At 38.9% G+C, this 17,499-nt stretch overlaps 1 protein-coding gene across 1 annotated transcript in view; it reads left to right on the forward strand.

The window, feature by feature from the left end:
- ST6GALNAC3 (ST6 (alpha-N-acetyl-neuraminyl-2,3-beta-galactosyl-1,3)-N-acetylgalactosaminide alpha-2,6-sialyltransferase 3) overlaps window positions 1-17,499 on the forward strand; it is a 517,233-nt gene that overhangs the window by 11,533 nt on the left and 488,201 nt on the right.

A 17,499-nucleotide genomic window follows, 5' to 3' on the forward strand; every position in this document is an offset into this window, starting at 1 on the left:
CTTTTGTGTTCCATCGTCCCGGTTTCTTCGCTGGCTGACAACAAGAGGACAGCTTCCGCAGTCGGGTTGTACTGGCTTTGGTCACAAAAGTGAATGCGTCAGTGTTCCAGTTTACTTTCTTAGTTATTGGCTTAGGCTGTCAGATGTTTAAAAAGTCATTATTTAAGGATTAGGGATGGGGAGAGCAAAGCTTGGTGAAAGGTGATAGCTTTTTTTTTTTCATGTTGATGATTCATAGCCTTGTTTGGGATTTTAATAAACAACGTAAAGGATTGGAAACCACTGGCATAAAGAAGAAAATAAGTCTCTGAAGTTTTCCTCTTTGCTCTCTCCTGGCTCTCTGTTTCTATGCCTTCATTTATTGTCCAGCCCATTTTTCTGATTCCCCCTTTCATCTCTGGCCTCAGGGCCTCTCCCCAATATCGGTGCTCTGGGGACCATTAGCTTGTAGGTCTAAAAAAATCATACTCTAAGCCAGCGATTCTCAACCTGTGGGTCGCAACCCTTTGGGGGGGTCAAACGACCCTTTCACAGGGGTCGCCTAACACATATAATTACATATTGTTTTTGTGATTAATCACTATGCTTTAATTATGTTCAATTTGTAACAATGAAAATACATCCTGCATATCAGATATTTACATTATGATTCATAACAGCAAAATTACAGTTATGAAGTAGCAACGAAAATAATTTTATGGTTGGGGGTTACCACAACATGAGGAACTGTATTAAAGGGTCGTGGCATTAGGAAGGTTGAGAACCACTAGAAGGGAAGCGTTATGGAACCCTATCGCCGAGTAGAGAAAGCCCTCTGGCAGAGACCCAGGATAGAAGCCATTTCATTAGAGATTCATAGAAACTCAATTCTATGCCTCGTATAAAATTACTGGCATGATGTTCATGACAGCCCATTGATGCATCCGTACACGTTGGCCACAATGGCCTGGAGGCTGACTTTACCATTACCTGTGCTTTCTCTTTTATTGCTGACCTTCTCGACATTGTCATTCTTTCCTTCCTTTCTCCCCATTTCTAGGAGAAAATTTATTCCCTAGAAGCTGCAAGTATCTGAACCACTGCCACCTTACGCCTGCCGCCTTATTTATTGTCCCTCTCGTTCTTTCAGTTGGGTGTAGGAGGATTTCTCACTCCTACCTGGTTTGTATCACTTAATCATTTGTTCCCTGTTCGTATGTTTGTTTAATTTTACCATGCTGTTTAGTCCTGGCAACCTGGTTGATGGCTTGAGTTGAGCCAAGATTTCTGCATGTGACTTCTAACTTGTTGGTAAGGTAAAGTTTGTTTTCCTCTCACCCACAGTTGACCCCAGCTACTGAAACCTAATTTAAGAAACGATAGCCAAACTATAAATCACTCTAAATTTCTGTATTAGAACAATTAAAATTCACTATATAGTCTTCTAGATTTGTATGGGTAAAAGGGGTTTAGCAAATTGAGACTTTTGAAGGGGAGTTCATTATTAAGTACCTGGAGAGAATCCAGGTATTATAGGTGAGAGGATGGGGAGAGGGAATGAAGGGAAATTAGGGTTGTATGAATAATAATATTGTAACCATAGCTTACATTTACCCAGTGCTTATAGGTATTGTGTTGGGGCTTTATATTTTTGTATTATTATTTAATCCTTACAAGCTCATAATAGTATGAAGCAGATACTATTATAAATTCCCATGTAGGTGAGGAAATTTAGGCTTCTTTAAATAACCTCTCTAAGGATGTACAACTATCCAAGGAGGGGGCAGGATCTGAATGCAGAAGTTGAGCTGAAGTAAAATACACATAATAGAATATATTCCTAACATACGGACAGACCTATTTGTAACTTGCCCAAAATAATAACTTTTATGATAAAATAACATTAGTAAACATTTTCTGGGCACTAACTTTATGGAGGTACTACTAATATCTTTAAGATATACACATGAGCCCTAACTGGTTTGGCTTAACGGATAGAGCGTCGGCCTGCGGACTGAAGGGTCCCAGGATCGATTCTGGTCAAGGGCATGTACCTTGGTTGCGGGCACATCCCCAGTAGTGGGTGAGCAGGAGGCAGCTGATCGATGTTCTTTCTCATCCATGTTTCTAACTCTATTCCTCTCCCTTCCTCTCTGTGAAAAATCAATAAAATATATTTAAAAAAAGATATACACATGATTTCCTTTAATATTAAACAATTCTATTAGAAAAAAATGCTATTATTCTCATATCTATTTCACTTGTGAGAAAACTCTGAGGCTTAGAGATAACCCAAGTTCTTTGCCCAAGGTCCCATGGTTAGTGAGCAGAAAATTTGTGTGGTGATGTTATTTTTATAAGTATTATTGTTAGTAGCTAACATTCACTATATGCAGTAAAGCCTAGGCACTATTTTTAGCACTTTACACTTAATTAACTAATTTAATCCCTATTTTCCAGATAAGGAAACAGGCAGAGAGTGGTTAAAGTCAGCAAACTATTTTTAGGAGTGATGAGATTCGAACCCAGGCAGTTTGGCTCTGCCATCTGTGTGTGTAACAAATGTGCACATGGCCACAACATTCTTTCCCCCCCTCCCCACCCCCCGTTTTTATTTTTTATTTTGCTGGTTTACCTCCTAGTGCAGCTAATCACTTAGGAATATTGAAATCTTTTTTGATTGAAATCAACCCACTTCAAGGAACTTGTGGAAATACAAAAAAGAATTTTTGAACTGAGATAAACTGAATTTTAAAAATCTTTGAGGTTTTGTTTTTGTTATTTGTTTATTATGCCTTTGAGGACTTTTGAATCAGACCACACTGAGTAGGACCCACTTGGGTCTTCAGACCTGGTGAATTACCTTCCTTGTGGACATGGCATTGGTATTTGAGCATGAGCACATCATTCTGTCTGGGTGGGAAATGCCAGGCAGTGTTCCCTCTAGACAGCTCTTCCTGCTCTCTGCATCATTGCCTGTCCCCCTGGCTAACTCCCCCGGGCAGCCAGAGTGATCTTTTAAGAAGTAAATCAGGTTATGGCAGTTCCATGACTAAGCCTTTGGGTGGCCCTTGGCTTTCCTTTTCACTTGGGGCAAACTCCAAACTCCTTTCCGTGGCTCACAGTGCTCATGACCTTGCTCATGCTTACTGTTGGGGGGTCACCTCCTACACCTCAGTCCCCTGCTCATTGTTATTCCATCCAGTTCTTGGACCATGTCAAGTCCATTCTTGCTTTAGAGATGCAGGGCTGTTTGTTCTCCTGCCTGCAAAACCTCGCTTCCAGGTTCTTTTTGAGGCTATCTCTCCCCATCTTTCATGTCCCAAATTAAAATTCATTGCCGTGGGCAGGCCTTTGCTGATTCGGCCAATGAAATAAAAGTCTTCCTGATATCTTCGATTTTGGTTCCCTGTTTATTGTGTGCTTAGCACTTTCCTAATATATGAATGTATGTGCATTTGTTTGCTTATCTGTCAGTGAAAAGACTGAGAAGGGGGGATCACTATTATTTTGTTTATCACTGTGTACCTAGCATCTAGCACAAGACAGTCGACAAACGAATGATTCAATGAATTCATTTCAGGTAAAAAGAATAGCGTGTGCAAATATATGGTGGCATGAAGCAACAGGTTATTTTGTAAGCCCCTGTCAGTTTGTATTGTTAAGGAAGAAGTGATCAGCTTATAAAAGTTAAGAGCTTACAAGTTAAGGGTTTAAACAAGTCACAGCCTGTACGTAGCACCAGAGAGTCTAACAGTTCTGACTGACTCCAAAATCGATGCTCTTATCCCCAGCCCTGCCCTAGACAGAACACTATCCTATAGTCAGGGAATGCTAGATAGGAACAGAGGAGAGGTCTCTTTTTATATAAACCTTAAATAAAAACATCTCTGGGGTCGGGAGCTGAAGCCCACCTTTCTGTCTTGGGGTCATTTCTCTCCTTAGAGATATACTTTGTTTTGCCTAATAGATTCTTTTGTTAAGTGGTACAGACATCAGCCTTTTGTCAACTCAAAGTTAAATAAGGAAGTTCCTATTCAAAGAACCTTGTTGCTAATCCCTTGGCAAAGTAAATAATTATTCTGTAATTGGATATTAATGCCTTAATTATTCTCTTTCATAATTTGACTTTTAAAAAATAATAATGGCAAAGGGTTTACTTTGTGCATTTTTATGGGATTTTCTAATCTGATCCTCACAACAACCCTGCAAGTTGGATGCTAGTATCATGACCTTTTCACAGAGGAGGAAACAGATGCATAGAGACCAGATGAAGGGCTGGCTTCATGGCCAGCAATGTGTGTGATCACAGGACCCCATGCTGAGACGGACTCCATGCTGATTTAATGTGCTGCAGTTGCTGTCTAAAAACTCTACATCATTTTGAACGAAGGGTTTGCACTTTTGTTTTGCATGGAGTCTTGCAGTTATGTGGCTGGCCCTGCCCCAGTGAGTTGTCCAAGGCCATTCAATGGTGTGAGGCAGAGTCAGGGTTCCAACCCAGACTGCCTGGCCTTCCGCTCCCACTCGTTCGTTTACGTTCTTTGGCTTCCCATATCCCATATTCTTAAAGCAAGTTCCCTCCACCTTCTTTTTCTTTGGGCCTGTCTTTAAAAACAGGTGGTTTGACTCTTGTTGAATTATTTGGAATTTCGCTTTACTTGTTGGGCCGAGTGTCTGATACATACCGTTTCCCAATTAGGTTTTGTGAGGGAGCAGTAGGGAAGATTTGAAGATATGGCAAGAATTGCACATCCTTACCATGGTGAACAATCATAGCCTAAAAATAAATGAGAATAAAGTAATGTATTTGTTCTCTACAGGTCTACTGGGAAAAAAGAGAAGGAAGCTCCAAAGCATATGAAAGGAAGACAGTCCCTCAACCCTGTTTATCTGCATGTGGTGCTCCGTGGACACTTAATTACCACATACAGTTTCATGGACTGCTTTATGAGAAGCTGCTTCTCAGCCTTTCGTGGATTGCTGTAGAGGGGATTGTAGAAAGATAGGAGAAGGTTTCTATCACGTTGGCAAAAAATCGTCCCTCATGGTCTATCTTGGGCTAGAACCTGAGACTGCCTTGAGTTCTTTCTCAGCATTTTCTGAGACTTTTCTGTGAGGAGGCAGAGACCAGGGCTGGAAGGAGTTAGGGGCATAAGTGTAGTCATCACAGGGCACCGGGCTCTGACAGAGTTGGGCATTGGCCCCAGGGGCCCCAGGAAAGCTGCTATGTTAAGAGGAATTATCCAGGTGGAGAAGCTAGAGTGTCTTAGAAGAGAAAGAGTCCTATACAGAGGGAGCGATGAGAAAAAAAGCATGGAGCTGAGGGGATCAGGGCTGGATGAACTACAACTATATGGCCCTGGCTGAAGTGTTGGGGATGATATGGGAGAGGTAGCTGGTGACCAAATGCTACTGATGAACGTTAAAGTGTAGATGTATAGCCCAAAATTAGGGGCGATGATGATAATAGGTAACATTTCTTTTATTGAGGATTTCTTCATAAGTTATAAATATCCATGTGGTCTCTGGCCACACATACACCTGTAAGAGTGACACGATGTGCACACCCAGGGGTCATCGATTAGCACATGAGACAAATGGGGACTCTGGCGTCAGTCGGGGTCCTCATTCTGTCATTTATGACACTGGGATCTGGGGGCAGGTAACAATCATTTTGAACCCGTTTTCCTTGGTTCTAAACGAGGCTGAATAATCATATCTCTTCCACTCTTTGTTGTCAGAAACAGTATGAAGTAATACCATATACTTATATTTTTTGTTTAAATTATCTCTAATGTAAGACATTTTATTTATTACTTTATATTTTTTTCATCATTCATGGCAACTTTATATATCATTTCAAAGTTGGAATGGTTTAGGCCAGTGGTCAGCAAACTCATTAGTCAACAGAGCCAAATATCAACAGTACAATGATTAAAATTACTTTTGAGAGCCAAATTTTTTAAACTTAAACTATATAGGTAGGTGCATTGTTATTAACTTAATTAGGGTACTCCTAAGGCTTAGGAAGAGCCACACTCAAGGGGCCAAAGAGCCGCATGTGGCTCACGAGCCTCAGTTTGCCGACCATGGGTCTACGCAGACTGGTTAATTAGTTGCCTTTTAGGAAGACTGGGTAATTCACTACCAGAAAGGGAGGCCGGGAGGGTGGGGAGGATAACAGTTTTCTCCAGGCAGCCTTCTAGTGAGGTGTGATCTTGGCCACGTCACTTAATGCTTCAGTTTCTCCTAGAAAATGAAGACAGTCTGGCCTGTGTCGCTCAGTGGTTGAGTGTCGACCTATGAACCAGGAGGTTATGGTTTGATTCCCAGTCAGGTCGATCGCCAGTGTGGGGTGAGCAGGAGGCAGCTGATCAGTGATTCTTTCTCATCATTGATGTTTCTGTCTCTCTCACTCCCTTCCTCTTTGAAATCAATAAAAAATTAATATTAAAAGAAACACAAAAAGAAGATGAAGTCAAAACTTATAAAAACTATCATGAAGAAGTTTTAATGAGATACTTGATGTAAAGTGTGTGGCACATAGAAACTGTTCAATAAATGTAATTGTTTTATTTTTTAAAAGAAAGGAGTTAGTGTTGAGTTAGAGGAGTGAGGCCAAGAATGTAAGAGAGGTTTACACAGTTTCCACCCTCTCCTCTCATCTCCCCCTCACCTTCACCCTGCTGCCCCCATCTTCAGCCACTTTCTCCCCTCAGAGCTGAATGGAATTGGATGTCTTGTCAACATGGTGCAGCCTTTGCGATAGGGCCCCCAGACATGCCCTTCTAACACTCTGGCAAATGAATCAAAACACCAATAGCGAGGGGTGTTAGTTGAACTTTCTAACTTTTCCTCCCCTCCTGCGAGGATGGTGCCAACTCTGGTGAACTCATTCAGGAGATTGGAGGGGCCAGAGCTGCTGGTGGAGGGCTTGGTTACCTAGGTGACATTTACCTATGCAGATGGCAAAGGGGCCCACACTGCCACAGACTCATGCAGAAGTGTACCAAGGGATGGGGGAGGTGGAACGAAGTAATTTTCTCTTGAAATGAGGTAGATGCAGGTGTTAATTTCCTTTGACTGGCAGTTTTCTGTTTTCAGGGAAGTAGGATGAAGATTAAACTTTAATTTTTGCCTGTAAATACTCAGTTCGTGAACCTGGCAAGTCTCTTAACAATAAAACAGTCCTGGCGCCAGACTTTCGGGCTTCTTGTCTTTTCAGCAGCTTATTGCATTTATTTTACTGCTTTGGGGGATTAGAAAAGAGTCTCTGAAGGCTGTTTCTTAAATGATTTGGAATATTAATGCAGAAAACTTGCTGTTGGACAGTACAGTGAATACTATAGCGTTGTCTCTAATTGGTTAATGGGTCTTTCACTCCCTAAAGTCTTTTTTTTAAACGTTTTCTTTATTGTGAAAGATAACACATATTAAGAAAATTCATAAGACAATGAAGTAGGCCTGTGTGTATTATAAAGTGAATGTTTGTGCTTGTGACCGATACTGAGGGGAAGACAGAACATGGCCTGTGTCCCAGAGGGAAGACAGAACATGGCCTGTGTCCCAGAAGCACTTCTACTTCTTCCCAGTCTTCACCTGTCGACCCCGCTCCCTCCCACCCCCACCCAGCTCCCCTTCAAGGAGACTCCAGTCTTGACTTTATAAAGAAAAGCAAAGAAGTTATTACTACAAGTTTAGTCATTTAAACTTTAGTGTTATATTGTAAAACACTGTTTTATTTTGTATCTGTTTGGAATTTCATGTGGATAGAGTCATACAGTCAAGTTCTGCTTTTTTTAAAAACCAACACTTTGTGAGGTTCATACCTGTGGTGGTATGTCGCTGTCATTTATTTATTTTACTTGCTTTATTGTATTATCTGAATATACCACGGTTTAGTTATCCTCTTGGCCACTGATGGATGTTTATATATTTTTAACTATTTTAAATAAGGATGTTATGGACATTCTTGCACATGTCTCTTGAGCTCATAGCATGCATTTCTATTGGTTGTGTGCCTGGGAGTGGAATTGCTAGGGCATAAGATATGTATCTTTGGCCTTAGTGATGTTAAAGGATTTTTTTTTAAAGTAAAGTTATTATTCTCATACAAGAATAAAATGAACAACTGTCAGAGGTTTCATTGACCTCATTAATGAGGGAACAAAAAAGGTATTACAACTAATTTGAAGAATGAAAGACCCATCCGTATACTATAGGCAATAAGGAATGCTGAAATGAATTTACGACCAGATGCAAAGTGTATCTATCCACAAGGCTATACTAATTCACCAACACCATTAATTTGCATTTCTCTGGACAAGAAGCATTTGTATTATTATCAGTTTTTTTTTTTTTACAATTTAAACAGTTGTAGAATAGCTCACAGACAAGGAAAGAAAGGCAGGGTAACATGGAAGGGTGCACGGGACTGCATACTCAGTTCTCTTTCTTCCCTATTCGGAGTCTTTCATGATTTTTCCTGGCAGTTGAGAATTCCAAATTGCCTTCCCAAGTGATTGTTTCAGAGTAGCCCCTCACTAGCAGTGCACCAGAGCTCCTGCTGTTCCATATCCGGGACGGCAGTTGGTATTGTCGGAATGTTAATCTTGGCTAATTTGGGTAGGTGTTCAGGGGTATATTTTTGCGGTTTTAATTTGCATATTTGTGATTCAGAATGAGGTCGAGTATCTTTTCAGATGTTTGTTGGCTATTTGACTATCCTCTTGTGTGAACTGCCTGTTGTAGTCATTCTCCCATTTTTAAAAATTTGGGTTACATGTCTTTTCCCTGTTCATTGGTAGAAATTCTTCATATATGAATTCTGTATATATTCTATATATGTTATGTATTTTCCAATGAATTATATGTGTTGCAGAGATCACCTCCCACACTTTGGCTTGCCTTTCCATTCTTTTACTGTGTCTTTTGATGGGCACATTAATTTTAAAACAGCCCAGTTTATTATTTTTTTATTTTATTTTATAGTTAATGATTTTTAAAATCTCTCCTTAAGAAGTCTTTTACTACACTGATGTCTCAAAAATATTAACTTCTAGAAACAATATTATTCTGCATTTTGAATTTAGATCTAAAACCTATTTAGATTTTTCTGTATTACTTAAAATTATCTATCTCCCTATCCCCATTATGGTAATCAATTTTCCTGGCACCAAACATTAAAAAGACTTTCTTTTACTCTGCTTGGTAGTAGTATGTTTGTCAAACACCAAGTGTTCATATATGTTTGGGACAATTTCTAGGCTTTTTGTTAAATTCCATAGATTTGTTTGACTATTTTTACAGGAACACCACACTGTAGTGTTTTTAGAATAAGTTTTATAGTCAGTCTTTGTTTCTCGGAGAGCTGTTCCTTCCACGATGTTGTACCTCTTTAAGGCTCTTTTAGCCCTTTATATTTGCTTTTGAATTTTAGAATTATGTCATCAATTTCACAAAAATTGTGGAATTTTATTTATGGTTTTTAGGACTGTATTAAATCTCTAGAAATGTCATTCCTAGGTATTTATCCAAGGAAATGAAAACATGTGTCCCCAAAGACACATGTACATTAATATTTATAGCACTTTATTCATAAGTGCTCCATACTAGAAAGAACAATATTTTTATATAATGTAAAACTACTAAGCAATGAAAAGGAATGAATCATTGAAACATTCAAACACCATGGATGAATCTCAAAAACATTACATTGAGCAAAAGAAGCCAGACATGAAAGAATACATACTATGTGATTTCCTAACAACCACAGCTACTCAGTATTGATAAATATCAAATCAGAGGTTGAGTAGAGTAGGGGGTGAAGGAAATTGGGGTGTTAAACTGCGTAGAGGCATATGAGTACTTATTTGGGTAGTGATTACAGAGATCATCAAACCATAACCTAAAAATGTGTATGTTTGATGGTATTTTGGTTATGTTTCTCCTTTTTAAAAAGATTCCATTAACTCCAAATATCTGTTGGGGAAGAACTAACATGCATGTTTACAAATTAAATATTTTATATTATATGTATAAATATTTTATATAGCTCTAAGTATTATTGCCTTTAAGTTCTCTCAGAAATATTTTGTTTTCTATCTAAAGATCTTTCACATCTTTTTAAGAATTATTCTTAGGCTTATTTGTAGATATTCTTGAGTATTTTTTATGTTATTGCCGGTATGAAACTGACTTTTCAAAATTTTATTTTGTTTCTAACTGGTATATCAACACGAAGTTCATGTTAGTTTATTGTTTTTTTCTCTCCAGCGTTCTTGCTAAACTCATTAATTGTCGTTTATCTGTAAACTTTTTTTGGATTTTCACATCCTTCAACATATCTGCTAAAATAAATCTTTTATTTCTTCTTTTCTAATTATTTTATTTTCATATCTTTTTCTTATCTGGCTGTGATCTAGGAACTTTAATAGATGCTGATTCTAAAGAGAAAGCCATCAACATTCCATCAATATGTGTTAGGTTGGTAGTATTTTTTTAAAGATATATTTTAAAAGGAATTTTAATCTTATTTTGCTGAGTTTTTAATAATCAATGGGTATTGAATTTTATTAAAGTTATTCTTGCACATATTAAAATATTATATGTTTTTTCTTAATTCTGTTAATATAGTGAATAACAGTTTTTAAAAATGTTAACATGGGTTTCTGGAATATGCCTGAGGGTCTCCAAAGATTATTATCTGTAATCTTTTTACATTTTGTGGTAGTATTTGGTTTGCTAACATTTGGTTTAGGCTTTTTATTTAGGCTTTGTACCTCTATATTCATGAGAGAAATAGACCTGAATTTTTCCTTCTCACAAAGTCCATCTCAGGTTTTAGTTATCAAGGTTAAGCTTAAAGTGATTAGGAAATGTTTTCTCTTTTTCTGTTCTCTGGAGATCTTGAGTATGATCAGCATTGTTTCTTCTTTAAATTCCTGGTAGAATTTCCTGGTGGAACTTTCAGGTTCTGGTGTTTTCTTTGTGCTAAGTTTTTTGTGTGTTTTTGTTTGTTTGTTTTTTAAAGATATGGTCTTATTGACTTCAGAGAGAGGAAGGGGTGAGAGACAGAAACATTAATGATGGGAGAGAATCATCAATCTGCTACCTCCTGCATGCCCCTCACTGGGGATGGAGCCTGCAACCTGGGCATGTTCCCTGACCAGGAACTGAACAGTGACAATTGGTTCGTAGGTCGACACTCAACCACTGAGCCACACCGGTCAGGCTGTGCTGAGGTTTTAAGTAATGTATTACACTTTTTTAATAGCTTAAGAGTTCAAGTTTTCAGATTTAAAAAGGTTTTTTGTTGTTGTTTGTTTGTTTTTTTGCGTGTCAGATTTGGTGAGGTGGTTTTCTAGAATTTTGCCTCTTATCTAAATTTGCAAGGTTATTAGCATAAATTTGTCCATAATATCTTCTTATCTATTTAATACCTGGATGATCTGTAGGATGTCCTCTATTTTATTATTCTTTTCAACAAGTCTCTGGGTTGATCTTCTGAATTGTATGTTAGTTTTTCTTCATTTATTTTGGTCTTTGTCCATTTCCTTTCTTCTATTTTATTTGGGTTAATTTATTGATTTTTAAAGATGATTTCTTGAAATGGGATGCTGATTTTCAGCTTCAGTTCCATTGAAATATATGTATTTAAATAATAAATTTCCCTTTAAGTACTGTTTTTGTTGCACCCCACACTTACATAAAATTATTTTATTATTCAGTTGACTATTTATTTGCAAAGATATATGCACCCTTATGTTCATTACAGTACTATTCATGGTGGCCAAAATATGGAAACAACCAAAGTGTCCTTCCGTAAAAGATTGGACAAAGATGTCCAACATCTGTTCATATATACAGTGGAATACTACTCAGTCATAAGAAAAGATGAAATGCTGCCATTTGCGACAGCATATATGAACCTTAAGAATATTATGCTATACGAAATAAGTCAGAAAAAGCTAAGAACCATATGATTTCACTCATATGTGGGATATAAAATTGAAACTCATAGACACAGACAACAGTATGGTGGTTACCAACAGGAATGGGGTGGGGAGGATAATAAAGGGTAAAAGGAGCTAAATATATGGTGATGGAATATGATTTGACTTTGGGAGTGGCACACAATGCAGTATACAGATCATGTATCATAGAAATCGACACTTGAAAACTATATAATCTTATTAAACAATGTCACCCCAATTAATTTAATTAAAAATTATTTTCTAAGTTAAAAAAAGAGTATTTTCTACTGGAGATGGTCATTTTGTTGATTTTTAGCTTCATTGCATTGTGAGCAAAAAACAGATTCTGATTTCAGTACTTAAAAATATATTTAGAATTGTTTGGTTTCATAGAAGCACATGGCCCATTTTGTACATGTTTCTTATGTGCTTGGAAATAATGTTTATTCTCTAGTTGTTCTATTTGTTTATTTGGCTAGGCTTGCTGTTTTTGTTCTTTAAATTTTCTGTATCTGATTTCTTTTGTCTTATTTGATTTACAGGTTTCTGAGAGAGGTGTGTTCAAATGCTGTACTATGATTGTAGATCTGTCTTTTTCTTCTTTTCTCTCAATATTACCTCTACATGTTTGGAACTATGTTATTACATACATAGCAATTTGCAGTTGGTATATCTGATTGGTGAATTGAGCCTTTTGACATTACGAAGTGATTGTCCCTACACCTAATAAGAGTTTCTACTATAAAGTATACTTTGTCTGATATTAGTAAAACTATACCAGCTTTCTGTTAGTACTATTTGCCTTAGTATATCATTTAAAAATGTTTTTCGTCCCCACATTTCTATATCCTTTTGTTTTAGATCTGTCTCTTGTATACAGCAGATTGCCAGGTTTGACAACCTTTATACAGACAGTCCTTGGGTTACGTCGGACTCGACGTACGTCATTTCGTGGTTTGTCGCCATCTCCCACTTATTTATAAAAAAAAGGTTCCGTCATTTCGACGTATGTACATATGTGCTTTATGTTTTTATTATTTATTTACCACAAGTAAAGGTCAGGAATTATCTTTCTTTTAGATTTTTTTTTACTGTTTCACTTCATCGCTGCTGTGTATGTGCTCCGTGTAAGCCACGTAGGTCTACGGCGAAAATCGCGTTGCGTCGTGCCGTAGGGTTCCGACGTAACCCGAGGACCTATTGTATTTAATTGGAACTTTTAGTTGATTTACTTTTAATGTATTTACACACATAGTTAACATTAACTATCTATTAAGTGCTTTCTTTTAGTCCAGCATGTTCTATGTTGTTAATTTTCTTCCCTTCTTTTGAATGGAATTTGTTTGCTTTTTTACCATTCTACATTTTCTCTCTATTAATTTGGAAGTTTTACCTTCTTTTATTAGTATTTTGATGGTGTGAGATTTAAGTATACATTCTTGATTTAGGCCTCAGAACACTAACACCATTTATGCCTCTCGTGACTTACGTTGTTGTGTTTTTACCTTGTACATTTCAAATGCCCAAGATATTAGTATTGTTTACACAATCATTACTTATTTTGACTTGATCATGTATTTATTCTGTTCTTTGCTCTTCATTTATTCTTGTATAATCCATCTTCCATCTGGGGTTACTTTCTTTTTGTCTGAAGAACAAGTAATCTTTAGTATTTCCTTTATTGTAGGTCTGCTAGTGATAAATTCTTTCCGTTTTTGTGTTGCTGAAATGTTTTGCTTTATTTCACCATCATTCTTAAGTGTATTTTCTCTGGGCATAGAATTCTAGGTTGTCAATTATGTTCTTTCAGCACTTTAAAGAATTTGCTTACTCTTGGCTTCCCTTTTTTTCCTTTGGCAGATTTTACGTTTTTGGCTTTGTGGGTGTGTGTGTCAGTTTTATAATGTGCCTAGATGAAGTTTTCATTTTATTTATCCCACTTGGGGTTTCTAAGTCTGCTTGTCTTAGCTGCTTCTAAAGCCAGATATCTTCAGTTTTGAAAAGTTCTCAGCTTTAATTTTGTCAAATATTGCTTTGCCCTATCCACTTTCTTCTCCTGCTTTGATTATAAATACTTATATTTAGTTTATTAATTACTTGGGCTTAATTACCTTCTTGCTATATTGTGTAATGCATTTCCATTCATTTGTCTTTCTGTGCTTCACGATAGTTATTCTGATATCTAATTCCCATTTCAGCTAATACATCTTTAGTTTTAAACTTTAAATTTGGTTCTCTCTCTCTCTCTCTCTCTCTCTCTCTCTCTCGCTCGTTTCCCATTTATCTGAATTTGTGCAGGCATTTGTAGTAATTTATGAAATAACTAAAAACTGGATGGCTTAACACAACTGAGATTTATTTTGTCACATTCTAAAATCAAGGTGGTTGGCAGGGCCACACTGCCTCTGCAGGCTCCCTTCCTCGCCTCTTTCATCTCCTAGTGGCCGTCAGCACTCCTTGTTTAGTGATCACATCTCTCTCTGCTGCACTTCACATTGCCTCCTCCTCTGTGTCTGTCTTAAAACTCCCCCTTATGAGGATACATGTGCTTGCGTTAGGGCTTACCCGGATAATCCAGGACAAACTCCTCCTTTCAGCATCTGTAATTTAGTCAGATCCTTTCCCATACCAGGCAGTATTCATTCCTTTGCCACATAAGATAATATTCATGGCTCCCAGGGATTAAAACATGGACATATCTTCTGTGGGGCCACGATTCAGCCCATGGTACCATTCTATACTGGTATTCTCAATCTTATAATTTTATCTTCCTACACAAAGTAAAACTTTTAAGAAAAAAGTCTGTTTCAGATAATTCCAAATCGGGAGCCCTGTGGGTCTGTTTGCTATTTCTGTTGTTTTTACTGGTTTTTACTTACATCTTGTCTCTTCATGTGCTTGTTATTTCTAATTGTGTTATGTTTGCACAGTTGTTTACAGACGTAACTTGAAGTCAACGTTACCCAACTCTAGAGGGATTTACATGTGCTTCTGCAAGTGCTTGGGAGCATCAGCGCTCTAGAAGCACCTTGTTTCAGAGTCAGAGATTAGGATGATTTGAAGGTAAACCATGGTCCCCTGCAGGGGCCTGTTAGCTTTCTGTTCTCTCTTTCTGCTAGGGTGCATGTAGCTCCTTGGAGACCCTAACCCAAACAAATGGCATGCTCGGGTCTATTTCCCCATCCTCAGCAGACTGTGAACACAAATTTCTATTCCCCTAGCCCCTCAAAGCATCCCAACAGAGAGAAAACAGCTTCAAAATGTCATCTGGGTTGCCTTCCCTTCATCCTCACTTGATTCTCCTCCCCATTCCATTCCTTCCCCCCAATTTTGTTGTCTTTGGATGTTTTTAGGCATTTAACAAATATTTCATTTATTTTAATATTATCTTTGATGGGAAGGGTTATTTAGCACAGTGGGTTATTATTAGAAGCAGGAGTCTTCCTTAAGTTTTTTTCATTCCTCTAAATTTTTTATATGGAAAAGTTAAAACATCAAAAAGGTAGAGAGAGAAGAGTGCAAAGAATCCCCTCCCTCCCCCATTAACCAAATTCAATTATTATCAAGGTTTTATTACATACTAGAGGCCCAGTGCACGAAATTTGTGCACTCGGGGACAGGAGGAGGGGGTGTGCCCTCAGCCCAGCCTGTGCTCTCTCAGAGTCCAGGAGGCCCACAATCAATCTCCCCCAAGAGGTAGGCCCCACCCACCCAGCTGGGACTCCTTGATGGATTGCCCCACAGAAGGAGGCCCAGGCTACCTGCCGCAGCACCGCCGGCTGGGTAGTCTGGGCCTCCCTCTTTGGGGTGATTGTGCACAGAGTCCCCCGATTGATCAATCACTTTGCCGGCTGGTTGGTGGCCTCGGCTTCCCTCTGCAGGGTGATCGTGCGATCGACTGTGCCTTGCAGAGGGAGGCCCAGGCTACCTGCCTGGGCCTTCGTCTGCAGGGCAATTATGAGGCGATGGTCGGGCCCCTGACCAATCACATCGCACCCACCTTGGCTGGCCTGGTGCCAATGAGTGCCATAACGTGGTTGTCTGGATGGTAGTTCTGCTGTTCGGTCGTTTGATCGATTTGCATTTTATGCTTTTATTATTATAGATCCTTGAACATTTTCATGTCGTATAAGAAGTTACAAAGTGGGATTGTATTTCAACCCTATCCATCCATTCACCTAAAATCCATCATCAGAGACAGGACTTCTGTCTTGGTCACTGCTATGTCCCCAGCGTCGGGCACAGGCTGTACTGGTTTGTACTCCATGAGCTGTTGTTGAAGAATAGAATTCTCTGTAGAACCATAGACCATTTGAAGCTAGAAGAGGTTTTAGCCTGTCTTATTAAAACCAATTTATAGATGGAGATACCAGGATCCTTAGATCTGAGAAGTGCTCAAGGTCACACAGGTGTGTAGCAGAGTCAGACCAAGGTCTTAGCTCAGGGCTCTTTCTACTTTTCTCCACTCCCTCCTCACTTTGCTGGCTTGTTTAACCACCACTTTTTCTTTCCTGATAACACTGAACTTTAAAAGCATTTCATTACAAGTGTGATGATATAATATGGCATTAAGACACGACAAGGCAAGTTTTATTGGCCATTACTACTTGCCTCAAGTGAGTGGTGAAGCCTTTGACCACTCGAGGCATATATTAATAGCCCCATAAAATACATCCTGGATTGCTAGTGCTATTATCATCCGGCTATTATATTTCCTAAAATTATTGTACAAATGCCACTTATACACTTTTCGTTCTCTCTCTCTCTCTCTCTCTCTTTTTTTTTATTAATCTGGGGAGATTAGCCTTCTTTTATGAAAGACAGTTCTTCACTTGCTGGAGAAAATAGAATTGTCAGGTGACTAGGAGAGACTATAAGCTTTGGAATCAGACTGATCTGTGCTCAGGGGGTTGCTCTGCTACGTTCTAGTTCTGTGGCATCAGGCAAGTTTCTTAACCTTTTAGAACTTTAGTTTTCTCTTATGTTAAATAACAAAAATAATACTTGTTTCTTAGAGTTCATATATATCTACACTAATAAAAGAGAAAAATGGTAATTGGCGTACGACGCTACCCTTTTCATTGGCTAATCAGGGCTATATGCAAATTAACTGCCAACTAAGATTGGCAGTTAACTGACAACAAGATGGCGGTTAATTTGCACATGTAGGCACAATGCAGGGAGGCGAAAGGGAAAGCAGGAAGAAGCCCCCTGCCACTGACAGTGATCGGAAACCCAGGACGGAGCTAAGAGCTGGGGGGCAGCCATGATTGGAGAATCAGGTGCCTTTGTCGCCCTGGTCAGTGATAGCAGGAAGTAGGGGTGGAGCCAGCGATGGGAGCTGAGCACGGTCGAAAGCTGGCAGTCCCGGGAGCTAGGGGTCCCTTGCCTGGGCCTAAAGCGGAGGCCGTGATCACGGGGCCACTGTAGCTGCAGGTCTCCGCTGCCCGGGTGGGACGTCTAGGCCAGAGGTGTCAGGCCTGGGCAGGGGCGGAGCCTGCAACCGCGGGGAGCTGGGGGTCCCCTGCCCAGGCCTGACACC

This window comes from Myotis davidii, unplaced genomic scaffold (assembly GCF_000327345.1).
Source record: "Myotis davidii unplaced genomic scaffold, ASM32734v1 scaffold602, whole genome shotgun sequence".
Lineage (NCBI taxonomy): Eukaryota > Metazoa > Chordata > Mammalia > Chiroptera > Vespertilionidae > Myotis > Myotis davidii.